Genomic DNA, 20,918 nt, shown 5'->3' with positions numbered 1-20,918 from the left:
AATTTTACCTTCCACTGTATTAGTATGTCATGTGATCAAACTGAAAGGGGTTTGAAATCTGCCCTGGCCTGGAATGCCCTTGGACATCTCTTTTGGGGGATTTTATGCCAGAATAAGTTTTGCTGGCTTGAGTTCTGCTAGTAAATTAGGGTGAGGGGTGTAAACTGGCTCAGCCATGGCTCAACTGGAAAAGCCCAAGATCCACCAAATCCAAACTGTCTAATCCTGGCAGGTGTGTGTGTGTGTTCTTGTCCTTAGTGCCAGATGGAGAATTCAAATTCTTGGTTTCTGCCCAAGGCTTTAATGCTTAAATGGTACATAAGCAAGGCACGGTTACAAAATACAACAGGTGTACAAGAGGATTAGATACACCAATAGACGCAAGCTAACACATTGATCCAACAAACACCTTTTGAAGTATAGGGTGGGCACAGCACTTAGTGTGGAAAACAGCTGGAGACCCGAGACTCCTCTGGGTGCACTGAGTTTGTGAAGTCTGTGTAGGCCAGTGCTGGTGTCTCTGTTTCCTAGGAGATGGATGTGGCTTTTATGTCAGTTCAAGATCTGATGGGAAGAGGTGCCAGAGGTGGTTCTAAGGCAAGAAGAATCTGACATGGGGTGTTTGGTGTAATCGGAGCAGAACACTCCTCTACTAGCTCACTTAGTCTCTTCCCAGGATTCTGCTTATCAATCTTCTTGGTCTCAATTCCTTCCCTGGATTCGAACACCTCTTGGGGTTCCCTGACGCTTCTCCATCCCACAAGGATCCTGTCTGGGGTCATCCAGCTACAGCTCTCGTCCTTTGGGTCAAACCACCCCCTCCATGAAACCTCCAAGGAACTCACGGAGTCTGGATTTGCACTCTGTGTGGCATTTCATCATTTTTTTAAGATGTTCAGCTTCTGGAAAATTAAATTTGTTGCACATAAGTTCAAGTTTGTTACACATAAGCTATTAGGCTCAAGGAGCTGTGGCTTACTTTTCCGTCCTCACAGTGTAAGACTGGCACAAGAGAAAAAGTGTTTATTGACATCTTTCATTCAGTTTTCATCTAGTGCCTTCACTGACTCAAAGAGGCAACATAAAAAGTGGAACATTGCTTGTCTCTGGTACCCTTGAAATGAGAGGAGGATGCAATGAATATAAATACCATAAGCAGTATTTTAGGGTAAAAGGCCTAAAAACTCTCCGCTTTTCATATAAAGTTGGCTTTTGTTGCACCAGACAATTGTAACAACTAGGTCAACCTTGTCTCTTCCAATCTTCCCCAACCTGGTGCCCTCCAGATGTTTTGGAGACTTCTTCCTTCTCCTTCCCAGTGCCATTTGCAGAAAACATCTCCTCCCCTTTCACTTTCAGCATCTCCCCTCCCCCACCAGTCACCCTGGCAACCTCTGTCTCTCAGACTCATTGCAAAAGGGATTTCCCCCCTGTTGTTTACATTCTGGCCAAAGGTGATCCTATCCCAAAAGCTCCTGGGCAGGGGGTCTTGTGTTCTGCTGCAGGCTTACCATTATCAAACAAAACAGGCCATTACCAGCCTTTTGTTTCTTCAACGACCCACTGCCAGCGAGCCTTTATCAGGCTGGTTTCAAGAGAAAGCTAGCTGGTCTTCTTTCCAGCCCTTGCTAAATGCATGAATTTATGAGTTTGCTCAAATTTTAATCTTTCACTGAATGTAGAGATTGGGGGGGGGGGAGGGGAATCTTCTGCATTCATCATAACATCATTAATGGCTTCTTAAAAAAACAAAGTGAAGGTGCATGTTTGGGAGGGGTCAGATCCAGATCAGGATTCTTTTGGTGAAGATATATTGCCAATCTGGTGTTTTTTCTAGGGCTGTTAGGCATTGTGTGCTTGGCTTTTAACATAATTTAATAATTTTATAAGAATAATTTTATTATTTATACCCCACCCATCTGGATGGGTTGCCCCAGCCACTCTGGACAGCTTCTAGCACATATAAATACATAAGAAAACATCAAACATTAGAAACTTCCCAATACAGGTCTGCCTTCAGATGTCTTCTAAAAGTTATCTAGTTCCTTCTCTCCTTGACACCTACTGGGAGGGTGTTCCACGGGGTGGGCACCACTACTGAGAAGGCCCTCTGTCTGGTTCCCTGTAACCTCACTTCTCTCAGTAAGGGAACTGCCAGAAGGCCCTCGGAGCTGGACCTCAGTGTCTGAGCTGAACGCTCTGGGTGGCATGTGTGTGTGTGTGTGAGGTTAAATCATTTTGCCACCAATACTAAGGTCCCAATCCAGACCACCCCAAAGCCTATAACATACTTTTGAAAGTAAGTTCATGCTGTCCTGGCTCTCAGTGAATAAAGAACTCAAACTCAGATTACAATTTCTCCCCAGAAGTTTAATGCTCTAATCAGTACGCAGGCAAGGCAAGGGTTGAAGACACAACAGGTGATAAGCATGTCTAAACAAGCTAAGAAGTTGATCTAGTGGTGCACATGTCTCCTGAGCTTCTGATTCAAACAAGCGTGGAAGGCACAGCTTTAGTGCACCAAGTTAGAAGCATCTTTGGACTAAGCAGGCAAATGAGCACTGCTTTGAATGAGCTGGGTCTGAGTCATCTGTGCATGCTGGTGCTAATTACTCTTTGTCCAGGGTCAAACCTGCCCCCTGGCAGCTCTCCTGTGGACAGAGGTTCACTAACAGGAGACAGTGACTGAGGATAGTGTTGTGGGAAGGTGGCTGATTGGGCACACCTGGTAGAGGCTTCATTTGTGACCACTACCTGGGTACCTCTTTAGGGTCTGACTCAGTATTCACAGCCTCCTCCCCATACAATTCTGAGACTTCCCATGGACCCAATTAGGCCTATCCCTGTCAGTTAGGTCCCAGGATCACCTGACTCCAACTCAAGTTCCCCCAACCTTTCTTTTTCATCTGAACAGCCTCTCCGAAACGTCTCCATTCGGTCATGACACATGCAATTGTGTGAACTGCATCTTCACCAGTACAGTCAGCCCAGCTCTTAGGTACATTGGAAATTGCCTTATACCAAATCAGACCAATTGATCCATCTAGCTGTCTACACTGAATGAAAGCTGCTGCCTAGAATTTTTCCCTGCCCTCCCTGGAGATCCTGGGATTTGAACTTGGGGCCTTCTGCATGCAGAGTAGATGGTCTATTACTGAGCTATGGCCCATCCCCAAACTCAGCTAGTCTGGAAGAGAAAAAAGAATCTACAGAAGTTCTGATACTCACAAAGTAGCTCATAAACTGGTTGGAATGTGCACATTTCTACAATCTCAGTGAGAAACCTGATGTATTACTGTTTTTTGAAAAAATCAATTTGCTTTATTTTACAGCATCCAGCTTAGAATCTCCTATACTTATACAAGCAGCAGCCCTGGCAATTCCAAATGTCACTTCCCTTTATTCTCAAAGACGTGCATTGCATATTCCAGGAGATCAATACTCACCAAACTTTTGTTACAGAAGGAAGCACGTTTTAATCCAAACACATTGACTAGTGCTGCAACCGGCAAGAGGTGAATCAAGGCCACTGGCAGTGATCCAGAATCATAGACACAAGAGAGGCAGAGAGGAATTCCTCTTCCAGAAGGCATAGGGAACCTTTTCAACTCAAGGGTCACACTTCCTTCTGGGGAACTTTACAGGGGCCAAATAGGCAGCGCTAGACACAAAAGTAGGTAGAGCAGTAGATGCAAATTTTACCTTTCCACAGTGAGCTAGTTTCTCCACATGCTCACACACCCCTCTCTGTCCTCCACCCAGGCAAGCAAAGGGCATTTTCAGAGTTGAATGACATATTTCATCCAGGCAAATATACTCTCAAGGAGAGTGTATGGCAGGGCCAGTGAGGAGCGTGACATGGGAAAGGAGCATGGCCTGATGAGATTATTGTGGTTATCTCACTCACTGGATCATCATCTTGTCATGGTAAGTGGGCTTGCAAATTCCTATGATCCATTGGGAGTCTTGGACTCCCAGTAGGGTCACCAAAGGTGGTAAGGTCAAGGGGAGCTAGCCAGAGAATGATCCAAGAAGTCCTCAATGGCAGAACAGGCAGAAGATAACAAATGGTATGTTATAATGGCTGTGAAGGCGGCTGAAGGCTGAAGCAGATAAAAGTCTAATAGTCATATGGAAGCAATAGGATGAATAAAATCTGAATACTCTTGGAATAAAAATTGTCCAGACAAAAAATATGGTTTCAAAGCTTTACTAACAGAACTTGTTCCAAAGCAGACTTACAGCAATGATACATACAAATGGTTGCATAAAATCATGTGCACAAGTTCAGCATCTCAAAAATATGAAATTACTTCAACAGAACTGAAATAAAAAACCTTTCTCTCCACAATCTCTATTACAGCCCAAGAGGCAGGGAGACATCATTAGCATATCCTTTGTCTTCAGTAGCTCAAGAACAAAGACAAGCGCACACAAAACGGAGATTTGCAACTGAATACGCCTCCCATGTGATCTAAGTTAAACACCATGTGAGAGAGCAGCAGAGATACATTCTCAGTTAATTATCAACCTGTTAGGCACTCAGAGAGCCTCGCTTAGCTTCAATGGAATTTTCTATGTTCCCTCTAGCAATACACATACATACAAAGTTATTTGCAATTTCAATGTCCAATCCAACGGAGATAGGGCCAGATAGTGAGGTCTGGATGGTTTCACATCTCTACTCTGCCATCATCTGTAATGTTTTTCTCTTTAAACCATTTACCTTTACACTGTTGTTAAGTAGAAAAGCTAATCTTTTTCAAGTACACCCATTTACTATTGTTTATTTATTGAATTTATATCCCTCCCTCCCTCCTTCCCTCCCAAAGAACAGCAAATAGTTGAGCTGTACATCTAGTTATTCACAGGTAAGTTTCAACGTGTGCCATTTGCATATCTGTGCATAATGTACTTGAGCTGTACAAATCTATAAGTGTGCTCTCTTTCATTCAAACGCTTCCTTGTGTGTAAAGACAGTTTGCACCTGCGTATGGTGTATATAGAGACAGGTTGCTCTTGTTTCACCTGTGTGAACAAGACTATAGTCTCAAAGAGTCACAGACTTGGGAGGTGGAAATAGATTCCACCAGTTCAAACTAGTCAAAAGCATAAACTATCTAGTTGTACGTGCATCAGATCTATAGTAGATTAAAGTGGAAAGTGATTATATAAATCAAAGCAGAGACATTATGAAAATATATAGAGATGTAGCAATATCTGACATTTAAGCATAAAAAGAATGCCTAAATGAAAACAAAAATGTAAAAATGTAAAATAAGGGATTTTCAAGTAAAAGCTTCCTATAACTTGACTTTGACTTAACTTGAATTCTCCTAAAATGTCCACCAGTCCAAACTAGTCAAAAGCTTAAACTAGTTAAAGTTCCAGCTAAAGAGCAGTTTATCCTAAATATTAAGGAGAAGCATGGTTCGAAGGAACTGGTTCCTGTCATCTTGAGGATGGGGGTGAGAAAAATAATTCCAGTGCATAGAATACAGGATAGTCCAAATGGGAAATTATTTCTGTAGAAAACAGAGGGGAAATTGAAACAGTATAGCCTGAGCCCTCATAAGGGATTGAACCAAAAATAAAATAAAAGCCAAAATAATTTTTTTTTAGGGGGGGCCTATTAAAAAACAACTGCATTTACTTGGATCTGTTCATGAGGCAAGTATCTAGGCTCCCAAAGGCAGCTCAGTAGCAGCCTGGAGCTGGCCAGTAGCAGCTCCAAAAGCTGAAGGAGAAACATCCCTAGAAGAGAAGGCAGAAGAAGAGGAATATTTGGCTCAAAAAGTCCCCAGAACAAACAAAAATGAGCTAGAAAAATTGGGGCACACTAAAGAAGTAAAATTAAGGGAAGAAATAAAGCTGAGGGGCAGGCTCTTCTGATCCCCCATTGATGCCCCGTAGTTACTTTAAAACTACTCTGGTACATTTCTGAGCTTATCCAGCTTTGAGGGTCTGTCTTTTGGGAGTAGACCAGGAGGTGGACACCCAAAGCCTCCCATCATTGCCTCACAAATGGTTTTCCTTTCTTCTTCTCATTCTTTGAAAATGGCTGTGGGGAAGGAAGAAGTTTTATTAACTACATGGTCCAGTAGACGAGCGAGGATCCTAATTAAAAGGAGCTCAACTTTTAAGAGACATTTTAATCTTTCCTAGCCTGACATTTACATAACTTGCTTAATGTTTTGGTACATCCGTCACATGGGGTTATGTCAAATCGATTCTGCTCATTCCCATCCCTAGCAGCAATTATCATATACTTCATTCACAAATGTGTGTGCATGCACTGACACACAGAGACACAGAAGCACACACACACACTCATTCAGAAGCTGTGCCATTCTAATTAACATCATGGAAATTCCCAGAGATTATGCTTTAACTCAGCATCCTTGTGCAAAATGGTGAGCGGCACTTCCAGTATCAAATTTATTATTTTCCGACATCATTTACATGCTAGCATTTAACAGAAATCTGCTCACCAAGCAAGTAGGGTCGACAGAGCTTGTGGAGTGAAGGTAATTTGTGTTGGTCTTAAGAAATGAATGCTGGATAGACATATTTCCAATATTACACAATCGACAGTCCTCATGAGAGAGTCACTACATGTCTCTCCCCTGCCTTATAGGAATGTTCTGCTCAACTATTACCCTTTGTGCACTTACTGAGAAATAAGCCCCATTGAATTAAGTAGCAGAAGTTTCTAAGTAAAGTTGCACAGGATCAACCTGTATGAATATTATTTCAATTGTAAATGTAGATTCTATATCGAATAAAGTACTTCTTTTAAGCCATTAATATGTACACACATCCAATGAAGTGGCTTTTAGCTGAAGAAAACCTAATACTGTCCTAAATTTGTTAGGCTTCTAAAGTGATTAAGGCGGGATGAATATTCAGTTTTAGTTTTTCCTCTTTTCCCCCAGTCATTCTCCACATTTCCACATCACTTTGCATCTTCTTTTTTTAAAAAAAAAGGTCATGAAAATTCTGCAGAATTTTTGGGTGGATTTCTCCCAGTATTCACATTTTTGTATGCAATTTCCCCCAATATGCACTTTTTGCTGGAGAATTTTCTCTATTTAATGCATTTTTGAACAAAAATTTCACAAATATATGCATTTATATGCTTGTTGTATTATATACATTTTTGTACACATTAGTACACTGGAGAAGTGTACTGCAAAATTTTGAAACAGTATGTGAACCAAAGCACAGCATTTTGTCCAAGTGTGACTTTTTTAAAATGGCTGTTTCGGTTCACATTATGTTTCAAAACATGGGAATTAAGTAAATTTGCCATTAAATATGAAGTGAATTTATTCCCCCACCCCTAAAGGTGAAATAGGGATTTTGGTGTTGTTGTTGAAGATAAGAGGGAGTAATCAGGGGAAATAACTATCTGATTTGGCTCTGTTAACACATCCATATCTTAGGATAATTATCCCCACACTCATTTTAGCTGCCATTTTGTTCATGGTGAACCAGAGCTTGAAAGAGAGGCAGTGACCCCTGGAAAGATGAAGGCCTCTCACTTTGCTTCTCTTTTATCCTGGGATAAATGACAAGCCACTAATGGATAAGAGTTCACAATTCCACCGAGAAATACAGTGACCTGTGGATAACCCAAGAGAGATTCAGCAAGTGGATGTGGATTAAACTTCCTGGAATTCCGTATGTGTGTAAACACATCTCTCTCTCTTGGATTCGATGGCATTGTGCTTTTACATTTTATTTTATTTTGCTTAGCACACAGAAGGGGGAGCTTATTCATTTCTGAAATAGCTCCAGTCTTCAAGATAGGACTCAGGATGGTGGATTGACTCTAAGAAGATTAAGTTTCAGCATGTAATGTTTCTTTCTGACATCCAGCAAATGCCCGAGGTGGATTCTTGTGAGGTGTAACAGAGGGGATCCGTGATAACATTGTTTGACTCTTCTGTCCTCTATTCCTTGAACACCCCTGTCAGCGGAAATTGCCATGAAGATCAGTGGAAGTTTGGGGGAGAAATATGAATGAGCATTATCATAGCAAACGGTTAGGAAGAATGCGCTGGGATGTACCGAAGCATCCGAAATTTAATGCATTTCTACCCCCCCTCTTTCCCAAGAACGTACTGTATAGCAATGTATGGTTGATACACTAATAAAGGGTGAGGGGGAATCAAGTAAATATTATTCCAGCAAAATGTCTCCCTAATGCCTGGAACAGATATGGATGTGTTCGTTTTCCACCTCAGTACCATTCTTCATTCTTGGCAGTATTTGCCCCTTCTCTTTGTCTAAGTTGTGCAGGTTGAGGATGGAGATTGGTGTAATTCAAGTTTGCCTCACCTTGGATGGGGGCAAGGGTAGCTTTGATTCAGGGAGGTTTAGACACCCCCCAAAAAAGGTGAAATGTCAATGTGGGTGTGGAAAAAGTGGGTGTGGCCAATTCTAACTATATATATTTAGAATTCTCCCTAGGCCGTCACAGACCCTCCAAGTGTCCCTATTTTCCAGGGACATCCCTGATTTAGAGAAGCCGTCCTGGTTTCTGATTTGATCCTGAAATGTCTCACTTTTCCTTAGGACGATCCAATTTTCAACCGAGAAATGTTGTAGGGTATGGAGTTATGTAATCATACAACCTTTAGAAGACCTCTAAAGGCAGCCCTGTATAGGGAATGTGTTATGTTTTTATATTTGTTGAAATCTGCCTAGAGTGGCTAGGGCAACCCAATCAGATGGGCAGGGTATAAATGTTGTTGTTGATGTTGTTGTTGAATAAGACATCCCTATTTTCATCGGGAAAATGTTGAAGAGTATGCTATCATCAAACTGTTTTCATTGTCTGTTTCTGAAGGTTCTAAAGGTGGGAAAAGGAGGAGAGGGCAGGAAGAAAAAGGAGGGTACTCATGTTTGTAGTAAATGATAAGGGGAGAGTCTTAATGGAAGGCTTTGGGGGGCAGGGAGAAAAATTTCTCTGTGAGTGGAGTTGAACTGAGTGGAGGCAAATGAGGCATTTGGAGGAATGAGTGAAATATGGGAGAGAGGGAAGAAGGACAGTTTTGAGGCTCTGTGATGGGAGAAGAAAGTTGGAGAGGAAAATGAATTGGGGAGGGGCAGATGGAAGTGAATGAGGTTAAAGGGGTAATTTGTGCTGCTGTGGTGGTGCAAGTGGCGCTATGGGGAATGTTTCAGTGTCCTCCTTTTCTCAGTGTACTCAGACTTCTCCATCTTTCATTCCTCAGCTGCCTTATATATATGAGAAAAGGGTTGAGGAGCCCTCAGATATTCCATAGTACTTTCCCACGATCATGTATTTCACTCCTGGTGCCTTGTGTTTTCTTCAACATGAAGTTCCAAATTTAAATCCGTAATTTAGAACAGATATTTCATTTACAAGCAGACAACTGTATATATACAACACCCAGTAGCTGAACTTCACCTTCTCGAACTGAGCAATGTACATGACAGACTTTCTTTTAAGATTTTTTTTTTATTAAATATCCAGTAATATATATCAATCATCACTGTGTGTGTCTGCAAAGTAGGACTTCAGCATAGAAGGAATAAATTGTTTTAAAAATAGGGTTGGGAAAAGTGAAAAGGGGGGTGTTAGTAGAGAGAGTGTTTGTCTGTATGCAATTTTTCATTTCTATATGTATTTTTAAAATGTTCTCTCCTTTCCAAAACATATTTCTGCAACTTTTCTAAACATATTTTTCTCTCCCAGTAGATTCCTTGAGTCAAGAACTGTGTCAGAGCATTTGGGAAATATGAAACCCAATGGATAACTTTGGTTCCAATCTGCACCTTTCTTCTGGTGGTTCAGATCTGGTCAGTCTACAGCCAGTGAACTAGAGCTTTCAACAATGTGTAATTTGACAAAGCTTATCTCTGTTTTTATCTGCAGAATGTGAAGGGATCTAAGAATGAATGTGAGAAACACACCCATAAGTTGGGTTCAGATGTATGCACATTTCTTTACATAGTCTATGAAAATAAGGCTGTGATGTTGATTGTGATGTTGTGTATCTTCATTTTAGGAAGGACATGAGACCAGCCCACAAATGTATCATGATTAACTTGCTCTCAAAAGGAGAAGCTGTTAAAAATAGAGATATTTTTTAAAAATATAAATATTGCCTCTGATTCTGCTTGTTTGCACTCCTAAGCCTACTTCTAAGGCAAAGGAGAAGCAATAACAATTGGTGTTTATTGCATCTTTCATCTACAGGCATCACATTCTATTAAAATGTTATGCCCCTTAGGCATTACTAAGGACTCTTCAGCAGGTTCTGATGCCTCTTTTCAATTCTCCCCAGCCCTTGAAGCCAAACAGTAACATGCCATAGCTGGGTATAATTTCCATCTAATGTTTTGAATTCGTAGACAGAGGAGAGCGAAGTTGTAATGAATCTCCAAAGACAATTTTATTCTCCAAGAATAAACTAGAAACAGTTATTGCATGAGACAGTTCAATGTTCCTGTAGCCTGGAAAATTTCATTTCAATTGCAGCTAACAAAATCTCATGCCCACAAGGAAACATGACTAGGGATGAGACCTTGCAAAGCAGAAAAAAATAAAGAAATATTCCAAAGTTAAGTTGACTAGGTTTTGGAACAAATGCATTGTGCTCAGGTCTGAAGTGGGGTGATAAACATATTTGGAACACAAGTCTGTTTGCCAAAGCCATGTGTTAAATAGATATCATACCCTGTCAAACTGTACTCATGAAGACACTCTCTCCCTCCCCACCTCTCTCTTGTGTGTGTGTGTAATAAAATATAATTTATAATTCATTTCAGCATTTATCCATTGTATCATTTCAAAATATGCTGTTGTGTGCCACTCCAATCTCTGAGCTGTGCAAGATTCCAGGGGTTCCAGGCACTTAGCCAGAGTTTGGTTTCTTCAGAATGAGGCTTAGCCATTCTTCAGAATGAGGAACAGCAGAGACTTTGTGATATATGGTTTATTTACACATATATACAACCTGAGCCTATGATGGAGGGATGCACAGCACCAAGAGGGTATTGTTTCTCTCATAGCCACAACCTTGGATCCTAGCAGAAATCAGGCATGGATTTGTCTCTCCACTGCCCAGTATGCTTCTGGCTTCTGGCTTCTAGTTCATACCTCTCAACTCTGGCTTTTGTCCCAGCCACTTAAGGGAGGGGGGCATATCCATTCACTCTCTGGCAGAGCCACTTTCATTGTTACCTTTATGACCCATGCTTTGGGGTCATTACCAAGAAACTTGCCTGGCTATTCCAGCAGTTGGGTCTCTGTTGGAACCAGGAATATGAAGGGACTCAGACATGCAGCCTACCCTGCCAAAGCTCACAATAATATTGTATTCATGTGAGAAAATGAAAGTTTCCTACTGTGACAGAGCTAGAGTGCCTTTGGTCTCCCTGTGCTTTCAACAGAGGCCTCAGAGTTTGAGTATACTGCTCAGCTGGCAGACCTTGGCACCTCGAATTTCAATGGTGCTCTGTGGTGACACTATAATCCGGTACCATCCCCTCCCCCACCTCTCACCTTCCATTGGATGTAATAGTTGTGGTGCCGGCTGCAGCACCCCAGAACCTCTACTCCCAGTGCAACCACACTGTTCCCACTCCCCTAGAACTGCCTTTGCAGTGCTACATACTCTGGCCAGAGGGACACTGCACCACTGACATGCCAGCTAGTAGCATCTCTGGGGCTGGCTGTGCATGTCCTTCCCCCTTCAGGTTTTACTCCATCACCTGAAGGATAATTGGCACCTAGGGTCTGACACCTTCTCCATCCTTTACTGTGAAAAACATGTCCAGTGTTCTTTAGCTTCATGTTGATGCACTGAGCCATTCTAGACCTTTTAAAGTGCTTCCTTTAGTTGTGGTCACCTGAACAAAGCTGCACCTTAGTGTGGGTCCCTCACCACTTTCTAATAAATTTCCCATTGTTAACATGGATATGTGGCTTTCATGTAAATATGAATATGTGTTTTTTGTGCACACTTAAACAGGAAAATAGAAATCCAATGAATGTTTCCTTTGCCTCTTCTCTCTTTGAATTAGGCTCAGGTGGGGAGGGGAAGACACACAAGACAGAAAGATTCAAATGCATCCTGGAAATACGTGTGAAAGTTTTCATTTGTATTTAAACCTCTGTCACATTCTTCCCACCTCTGCTGCTATCCCATTTCCAATCAGAGGAAGCATTGATTTTCACCTGGTCATGCAGAGACACTTCGTATAACTAATGGTGGCAAAACAGCTCTCTTATCAAAATAAATAACCAGGCAGCACAACACAACCAGATGAATGCTTAAAAACTGATGGCCATCAATTCTTGAAGGGCATACTTCTTCAAATATTATTCATGGAAATAGCTGCTGAAGTCAATATCTCTCCTAGAATGAGTAATGGCTACACACGTGTGGTGGACTCTAAAATCTGGACACCATTACAAAGCCTTCACATGAGGTAGCATTAGCACTAGAACATGGCAAGTTGCCTGTTCTGGATTAGGTTGCACACTCTCTGAAATAGCAGGTTTCAACCTTGTTGCTGGAGGTTCAGCTATGTCTGGTACACCAACTATGGCTGTTCTTGGACAGGTAAAGTCTGGCTATGAAGATTCATGCACTGGTAACCTCAAGACTCAATTATTGCAATATGGTCTCTGCAGGGCTAACCTTGGGCCTCATCTAGAAGCTCCAGCTGGTGCAACATGCTGGAGCTAGGCTTTTGATGGAACTCCAGTGCTCAAGAGCTTGCACTGGATGCACATTATACTTGAACTGGGCCAGGTTCAAGGCTCTTGTAGTAGTAGTAGTAGTAGTAGTAGTAGTAGTAGTAGTAATTTATTATTTGTACCCCACCCATCTGGCTGGGTCTCCCCAGCCACTCTGGGTGGCTTCTAACCAAGATTAAAAACACATTAAAATGTCACACATTAAAAACTTCCCTAAACAGGGCTGCCTTCAGATGTCTTCTAAATGTCAGGTAGTTGTTTATCTCTTTTGTATTAATTTTGTATTAATTTCACAAGGCCCTTCACAATTTGGGTTCAGGATACCTCAGGGACCACAAGATCCCTTATATTCCTACATGGTCACTGATGTAGTCACTGTTAGTAAACCCCCATATTTCAGATGCATGGCTCAGATTCACAAGCAGCTATGTGTTCAATATTCTGGACACAATTTTTTGGAACTCCATCCCAGTTGCATTCAGGCAGGCCCCTTCCTTGCTGAACCTCTGGTGCTTGATGATGATGATGATGATTACAGCAAGATTTTCAACTGAATTCTGATTCTATTGTTGTAAGTCATTTTTAGGCTCACTCTGTTGGGTCCTTTGTACACTGTTTAGAGAGAATTGTGTTTATGTGATATACAAATTGTTGGGAAGCTATATAATTGGGCAAATAGATATGGTAGAATTAAATGCTTCTTTTTATACCTTTGATATGAGGAAGCAATGCTAACTATGCAAAATTAAAAGAAGGAGGAGGAGGAGGAGGGGGAGGAGGGGGAAGAAGAAGAAGAAGACCTTCACAGAATTATCTATGAACTGTTGCATGAGATAGATACTCTGAAAACCTCTGAAAATTAAGAGAAGGGTCATAGTTACTTTGCATGCTAATAGTTCTGGCTTTAATCCCCAATATCTCTCTGTAGCACTGAGAAACGGCTGCATGAAATCCTGGAGAGTTAATGGCTTTCTTTATAGACAATATTGGCCTAGTTGGAACAGTCGTTCAACAAGTATAAGGATGTTTCCTATGTTTCTATGATAAGTACACAATACCTTTCCTGCTGGGTCAGGTGAAAGGCCCATCTAAGTCTGAGATCTTGTTCTTCTCAGATGCCCATAGGAAGCCTGCAAGCAGGAGCTGAGTAAAATAGCGCTCTCCCCACCTGTGATTCCCATGACCTGGTATTTAGATGGTTACCATCTCTGATACTGAAGATTGTGGATAACCATCATGGCATAACCACCAGCCTTTTATTCCATGAATTTGCCTAAGCTCTCTTTAAAACTATCCAATTGGGTGGCCATCAATCTATCTTGTGGGATTAAAATTCCACAATTTAACTAAGCATTATGTGAATAAGTGCTTTCATCTACCTGTCCTGAATCGTCTAATGTTCAGTTTCATTGGATGGGCCCTGAGTTCATGAAATGAAGTGTCATCCCCATCATGTCACCTTTCTTCTAATAACCATGATAAAAATCAGAACAGATTCCTGTCTGCATTCTGCAGAAAGCTGCAGACCAAATAGTGCTGGAGCAACACTGAGTGATGGTGCATAAGGAATTCCAGCATGGTGGAGAGCTTACTTGAGAGGCAATCAGAAGCCAAGAGAAAATCATGGGAAATGGTGGGGAGATGACAGTAGCTGAGCTACCGAAGAGATTATGCACTAGAATTTCTGATTGCACTTCAGTAAATGTGTGCCCCTTATTCCCACCCCTCCTTAGGCTTCTGAGATAATGAATTTGAAGAGACCTTTGCTCCGAATTGCTATAATTTTGCTTAGCAAGGGGAATGGAACAAACAAAGGCATAAATCCATGGCAGTGCAGAAAGTAGAAGATGATCTGAGCAAACTCAGTTATACCTCCAAATAAATTAAAAACAATTATTGTACACCCATCCCCATATAAATAGGAGAGAGTATGAGTACTGTGTCATGATTTGATGGAGCAAGTGAAACCATTTGCTTCTGTGCTTCCTTCTTAATTAAGTATAGTGCCATCATCAATAGGCATAGTGCTTTGTAGCAGGGATAGGCCCTCCAGATGTTCTCCAGATGTTGTCCAACTTCAGCTCCTATAAGCCTTAGTCAGCATGGGCACTGGAAAGGGAAGGTGGGGGTTGTAAGCCAGCAACATATGGAAGGCTTCATATTGGTTGTCACTTCTTTAAACCATATTGCCTGAGACCCAGTTTCAGGAACTATAAGAAGACGGATAAAGGGGTGCATTGGTCTTTTTAGTACCTTTTGCAGCTAGGCTCAAATCAGATGCCTAAATGTAACAGGCAAAACAAAAAAAAAAATTTTCCTTCCAGTAGCACCTTAAAGACCAACTAAGTTAGTTCTTGGTATGAGCTTTCGTGTGCATGCACACTTCTTCAGATACAGGAGATAACAGATAACAGATAACAGATAACAGGAGATGTAATCTAATAGGATGAGGGGAAGCCCACAGGTATCCCACTCCTGATATACATTGACCACCAGTGGGTCTCCAGGATCTTGGACAGGTGATAAAAGTGTTACAGCAAAGTCATCATCCCAACACGCCATGCAAAGCAGGCAGCAGCATAGCTAGCCGATTGGGTGCCTAGTGCAGCGTGCATGTCCTGCAGCCGGGGTGAGCCGCCCATGGGGGTGGGGTGTGCCATGTGGAGCCTCTCTGCCACCTCCCCCTCAGCTGTAGGGCGTCTGAGGAAGAGGCGGTGGGCAGACGCAAGCCCCACGCTGCCGTTTCAGGCAGCATGGAGCCTGCAGGCACCCAAGCCACCACGTCACTCCCAGGCTCATGCACACTGCAGGCCTTGTGGTAAGTGTCGGGCCCCAAAGTATGGCACCCAGTGCCAGCCACGTTTCTTTATGTTGACTGAACTAAAAAGTTTCGTGAGCCCAATTATTATTATTATTATTATTATTATTATTATTATTATTATTAAAAACTCATCTTATTGTCATTTTGTCACACCCCCCCAGTGATGACACCCGGGGCAGCCTGAATCCCCCCCACACTCCTTCCTCTGCCACTTAAAGCAGGGATGCTGAATAGTGTAGCTTGGAAGGGATTAGGACATGGAAGGAGTTCCAGAGGCAAGACAGAGAATTCCAGAGGGTCATATTTCAATCCCATCTCTCCTTTAAGTGCTGGGGTTATTAATGACCCACTCCTCTGATTCACCATGTCCAGGCAGAAACCTCTGGATGGTTGCTACTGCTTGGTCTAGAATTTAGTGTGCTAGTATCAGCAGAAAATGAAAAAGAGGAAAATGAAGGGAATATATTGCTGTAGCTATGTTGAATGCACATGCTGAGCTATCACTCCAAAACTCCAAAAGTACCATTTAGCTGTCTCTCCAAGGGCAGGGGTTTTGCGTGTGCATACTAAACTTCTTATCCTCCTATTGTCTAAAAACTAAATGAACGATTTGGCACCGATAACTCAACTATACAGCTGCAAATAAAACATTTTAAGTGCGTTGTAAAGTGCAATATACAAACGTGACACTAGATGGTGACAGTGAGCTATGGCAAATTCAATATATTTTTCAAAACATTTCTTAAAGAAGTATTTTCACAGGGTTTTTTTATATAGTTGTGTAGATTCCATCCGTATAGTTAAAGCTATGGTTTTCCCAGTAGTGATGTATGGAAGTGAGAGCTGGACGACCATAAAGAAGGCTGATCGCCAAAGAATTGATGCTTTTGAATTCTGGTGCTGGAGGAGACTCTTGAGAGTCCCATGGACTGCAAGAAGATCAAACCTCTCCATTCTGAAGGAAATCAGCCCTGAGTGCTCACTGGAAGGACAGATCCTGAAGCTGAGGCTCCAATACTTTGGCCACCTCATGAGAAGAGAAGAGAAGACTCCCTGGAAAAGACCCTGATGTTGGGAAAGATTGAGGGCACAAGGAGAAGGGGACGACAGAGGACGAGATGGTTGGACAGTGTTCTCGAAGCTACCAGCATGAGTTTGACCAAGCTGCAGGAGGCAGTGGAAGATAGGAGTGGCTGGTGTGCTCTGGTCCATGGGGTCACGAAGAGTCAGACACGACTAAATGACTAAACAACAACAACATTCCATCTTAATGTGGTAGGAAAGGGAAAGTCTGCAAGAAATCTGCTGAGGCAAAGGACAACCTATATATATAGCACTTCCTCTATAAAAATTATCCCTGCATGGGTTTGGCCATTGGCTAAGCTGTTGTAATGTCACAGAATGTGCAGAAACATTCTAAGTGCTAATGTAAGAGTCAACCCCAAAATCTTAAAAATCAGTACAGCAGCTGTGTGAGGAAAATGTAAGCCAAGTCTGGGCCCTTGCCCCCTTTTACAAGAAAATGAATTTCCTCACTGACATAAAGGCAACAGAGAGCTTTAAGTTAAGTCTAAAACCATTTTGTGAAGAAGTTTGCAAACAATACACATTTTAATTTGCTTGCAAAATTATGATATATGCTATACCTAATACAAAAGAAGAGTATAATTGGGATTCTACACAATTATCATCCTTTCTTTGCATCACTAACAACCGTTTTTCTTACTTTAGAAAACAGGTTTGCATCTTGTGCTCTGTGTGCTTTCTATTGACATGCTTGTCATTGACATTCAAGGACACTTTCTTCCTGAATTCAAGAGCCCCTGTAATCACCAATCACATTGGAACTTCTGCTCTTCCCTTTCTGGCAAAATTTCAAGGTGTGCATTCACAGGAGTAAGAGGAGCCTTCACAATGAAGATGCTTGACTTGCAATGTTGTATTATGTTTCGGGATGGAGCACATTAATAACAGAGAGGGGGGGCTACAAATTCTCAAATACTGTAGAGCAACTGGCTTGGAATCATATGAAGTGGGTGGCTCAGAAACCAGATATGTCTAATTTAATCTGTCCATACATCCCCAGAAGGATGCTAATAAATATGTACAATTTAAAACACACACACACACGCATGTGTGTACTTCTTTTAAAAAATGTACTCATTTGGAGATTGCAGTTTCCCAAGCTGGCTATAATTTTCTGCTAATACTGCTAATATTGTATGCTGTGTGGAGTCCCCAGTCTACACAGGCATATTGATTTTATGATCTTGATGGTTCAGGCAGTGGCTCTGTTTTTATATACAGTTATATAGTTATATAGATATGTTCATTATGGCCATTGACTAGTACAATAAGACTTATTTTGGGTTGGCTGGTACCTGTGTGGACAGTGTCATTTTGGCAAGACACACGAATAGGAAGCACCCAATTTATGGGGCAGGGGAAAGAACCCACTTTGGCTTCTTGCAGTTTCTGTTTTTGCCAGTCTTAAGTTCTTTGCATTCCCACATTGGTTTGAAAGTGAAAATCCGCCAGCATTTTAATGTGAATTTCTCCTAACACATACATTTACAATTTGGCCTAATATACACAGTTTTGCAAAGCAATTTGCACTATATAATGCATTTTTGTACAGTGATTTCAGTCTTTTCTATACATACTTTTGTCCACTTTTGTACACATAATATGGCTACAGAACTGCAGTGCAAAATTCAGAGAAGTGCAACTTTCAAAGGATGTGTTTCATTGTTTCAGAAAGTGCAAATTGGCTAGGTTCCATTTTAAATGCAAATTGAATTGTAGTATGTTAAAGGTGCTGAGAGTTGTTTGGAGTCCCAGGGCTAAAGTGGGGCAGCTGCCTGAGGAGGCAGATGCTGAGGGGAAAAGAATAGCCAGAGCTGTGAGTGCCATCTTGCCTGCCTTGTACCCCCTATGCTTGCCTCTGCCCTCAAGTGCAGTGGAAGAAAATGTTCTTGGGTTGGATTAAGATTGAACTACCAGTCCAATCAGTTTCTTTATGTGCCTTGGGGGAGGGTGCCAACTTGTCCTTTGCCTCAGGCAGCAAAATGTATTGAGCTGGCCCTGGTCCAGACACCCCTATTCCCCTCACAGAGCAGCAATTCCCAGAGATGTTGAACTATCCATCTCCACAGGGAAATAGGAACTCTAGCTGTGCAAAGGGAATAGGGGTCCCCTAAAAACTTACATCACCCTCAACAAACTACACTTCCCAGGATTCATTGTGGAAAGCCATGACAGTTTTAAGGGCTATGGGACTGCATTAAATGTATAGTGCTGATAGGGATTTCCTCCAAGCAAAGAGTGCGTAGCATGGAAAGGTTTTCAGCTCAAGGACCTCTTTCCCTCATGGGAAACCTTGATGATGTCACAACCTTCAGTGGCAGGTGTTGTTAGGGGCAGAGTGTGTGAAGGGATGGGTGCAAGAGGGAGTGGAACTATACAAGTGACTGTTACCTCTGCACAGTAGGCTACATTCCAGTCACACAAAAGCCAGAGGCTTCTACAAACAAGCATGTGCTGTGTGTGTGTGTGTGTGAGAGAGAGAGAGAGAGAGAGAGAGACCCCAATCCAGACAAGAGGCAATATCACAGTTCAATGACACATTCCAGCCAGGCAAAGGAACTCAAGGAGGGTGAAGAGAAAGAGTGAGATGGCCTGGAATTGGGTGTGGTTTAGGGAGAATACCAATGGCCAGGTACTGAGGCCTGGAGAACTGCGTTCAGCCTCTTGGTGTGGTGAATAGGTTTGCAACCTTAAAGCACAGAACACAACAGGGCAGAACCTACTTTTGTTGCTTGTGGGTTTTAGGGTAAACAGAGTTATTCCTTTCTCACCCCCACCCCATGTACGGCCACTTGTTCATTTGTCACCCTCCCCCACTCTGGATTCATCCTTCTGCTTGAGTACCTCTCAATGGGGTTATTGATTTCCATAGCTGCATTAGCCTGCACTTTCCCCAGCTCAATTTCAGTTTATTATCCTCACCACCCCCCTTTTCTTTTCATTCACTTCCTATGCACTAGGAAGTCGCTTGCATTCAAATGCAGGAAGCTGAGCAATAATTTGGTCTTTTATTGCATAGCGGGGGGGGGGGGTTGGAACAATTTCAAACTCAGGGGGCTCCCCAACACCTGCAAATGGTGTAAATAAATAAATCTCTCTCTCAGCACTAAGCTGACATACTGTTGGGAAGGCTGCAGGTCAGTGTCTAGAGCACCTGCTTTGCATCCAGAAGGTTCCAGTAAAATCACTAAAAAATGTGTTGGTAGAGCATGAGACTCTTAATCTCAGGGTCACGAGATAATGGTTAATGAGCAGAGTCAAAGAAGGTACAGTGGTACCTCGGGTTAAATACGCTTCAGGTTACATACGCTTCAGGTTACAGACTCCGCTAACCCAGAAATAGTACCTCGGGTTAAGAACTTTGCTTCAGGATGAGAACAGAAATCTCCCGGTGGCTGCAGCAGCGGAAGGCCCCATTAGCTAAAGTGGTGCTTCAGGTTAAGAACATTTTCAGGTTAAGAACAGACCTCTGGAACAAATTAAGTACGTAACCAGAGGTACCACTGTATTAGAGCCATAAGGTCTTCCTTCAAAAAAACTAAAGCCTTTTCTAGATAAGGGGAATGAAAAGGAACACAAAGTTTGGCCAAAAACAGAAGTGCATGCAGACCATAAGGGATGTTTTTTAAAAAAGAAATCGAGGAACACTTTGCTTAAAAAATTAAGACCAACTAGAAGAAGTTGTTTAAATATATTAATAGCAGGATGTTGGAAATATTCCTGGAAGCCAAGATCCAAGTTTGGGGCAAATACGCTTTGGTGAGACAACCTCAGCAGAGATTTAACATGACAAAATATGCAGCAGAGAAAAGCTTAGATATATAGGCTGTGAAATGTGCCATTTCCAGTGAGTTCCAAAGTTTCCCACTTTAAAACCCCCTTCCAAAGTTTCCATTTCCCCTAGCACGCATATAGACAATGTGTTTGGTAAGCTATAAAAACTGTGTACTTACAAACACTCCAAAGGCCAACATTATGTTCTTTTCCATGGTTGTCCATTTCCTCCCAAAATGAGGGGAAATGACATAAGCTAAGCCTGGCAGGACAGACTATTCTATGGCATTAACCCATACATGCATTAATTAGCTTCAAGCATACAGGTTATATGAGGCTGGTCACCCTACACAAGAAACTGTCTGAGAGTTTTTGGGGTGACCTCTATTCCCCTTGCAGAGCTATAATCTCCAGAATCCCTGTGACAAGGAATGGATCGCTAAACCACCCTGGGAACTGTAACTCTGTGAAAGGACACAGAGGCTCAGGCCCCTTAAC

This window comes from Podarcis filfolensis (assembly GCF_964270895.1).
Source record: "Podarcis filfolensis genome assembly, chromosome: Z".
Classification (NCBI taxonomy): Eukaryota; Metazoa; Chordata; class Lepidosauria; order Squamata; family Lacertidae; genus Podarcis; species Podarcis filfolensis.
This window is presented reverse-complemented; position numbering follows the sequence as displayed.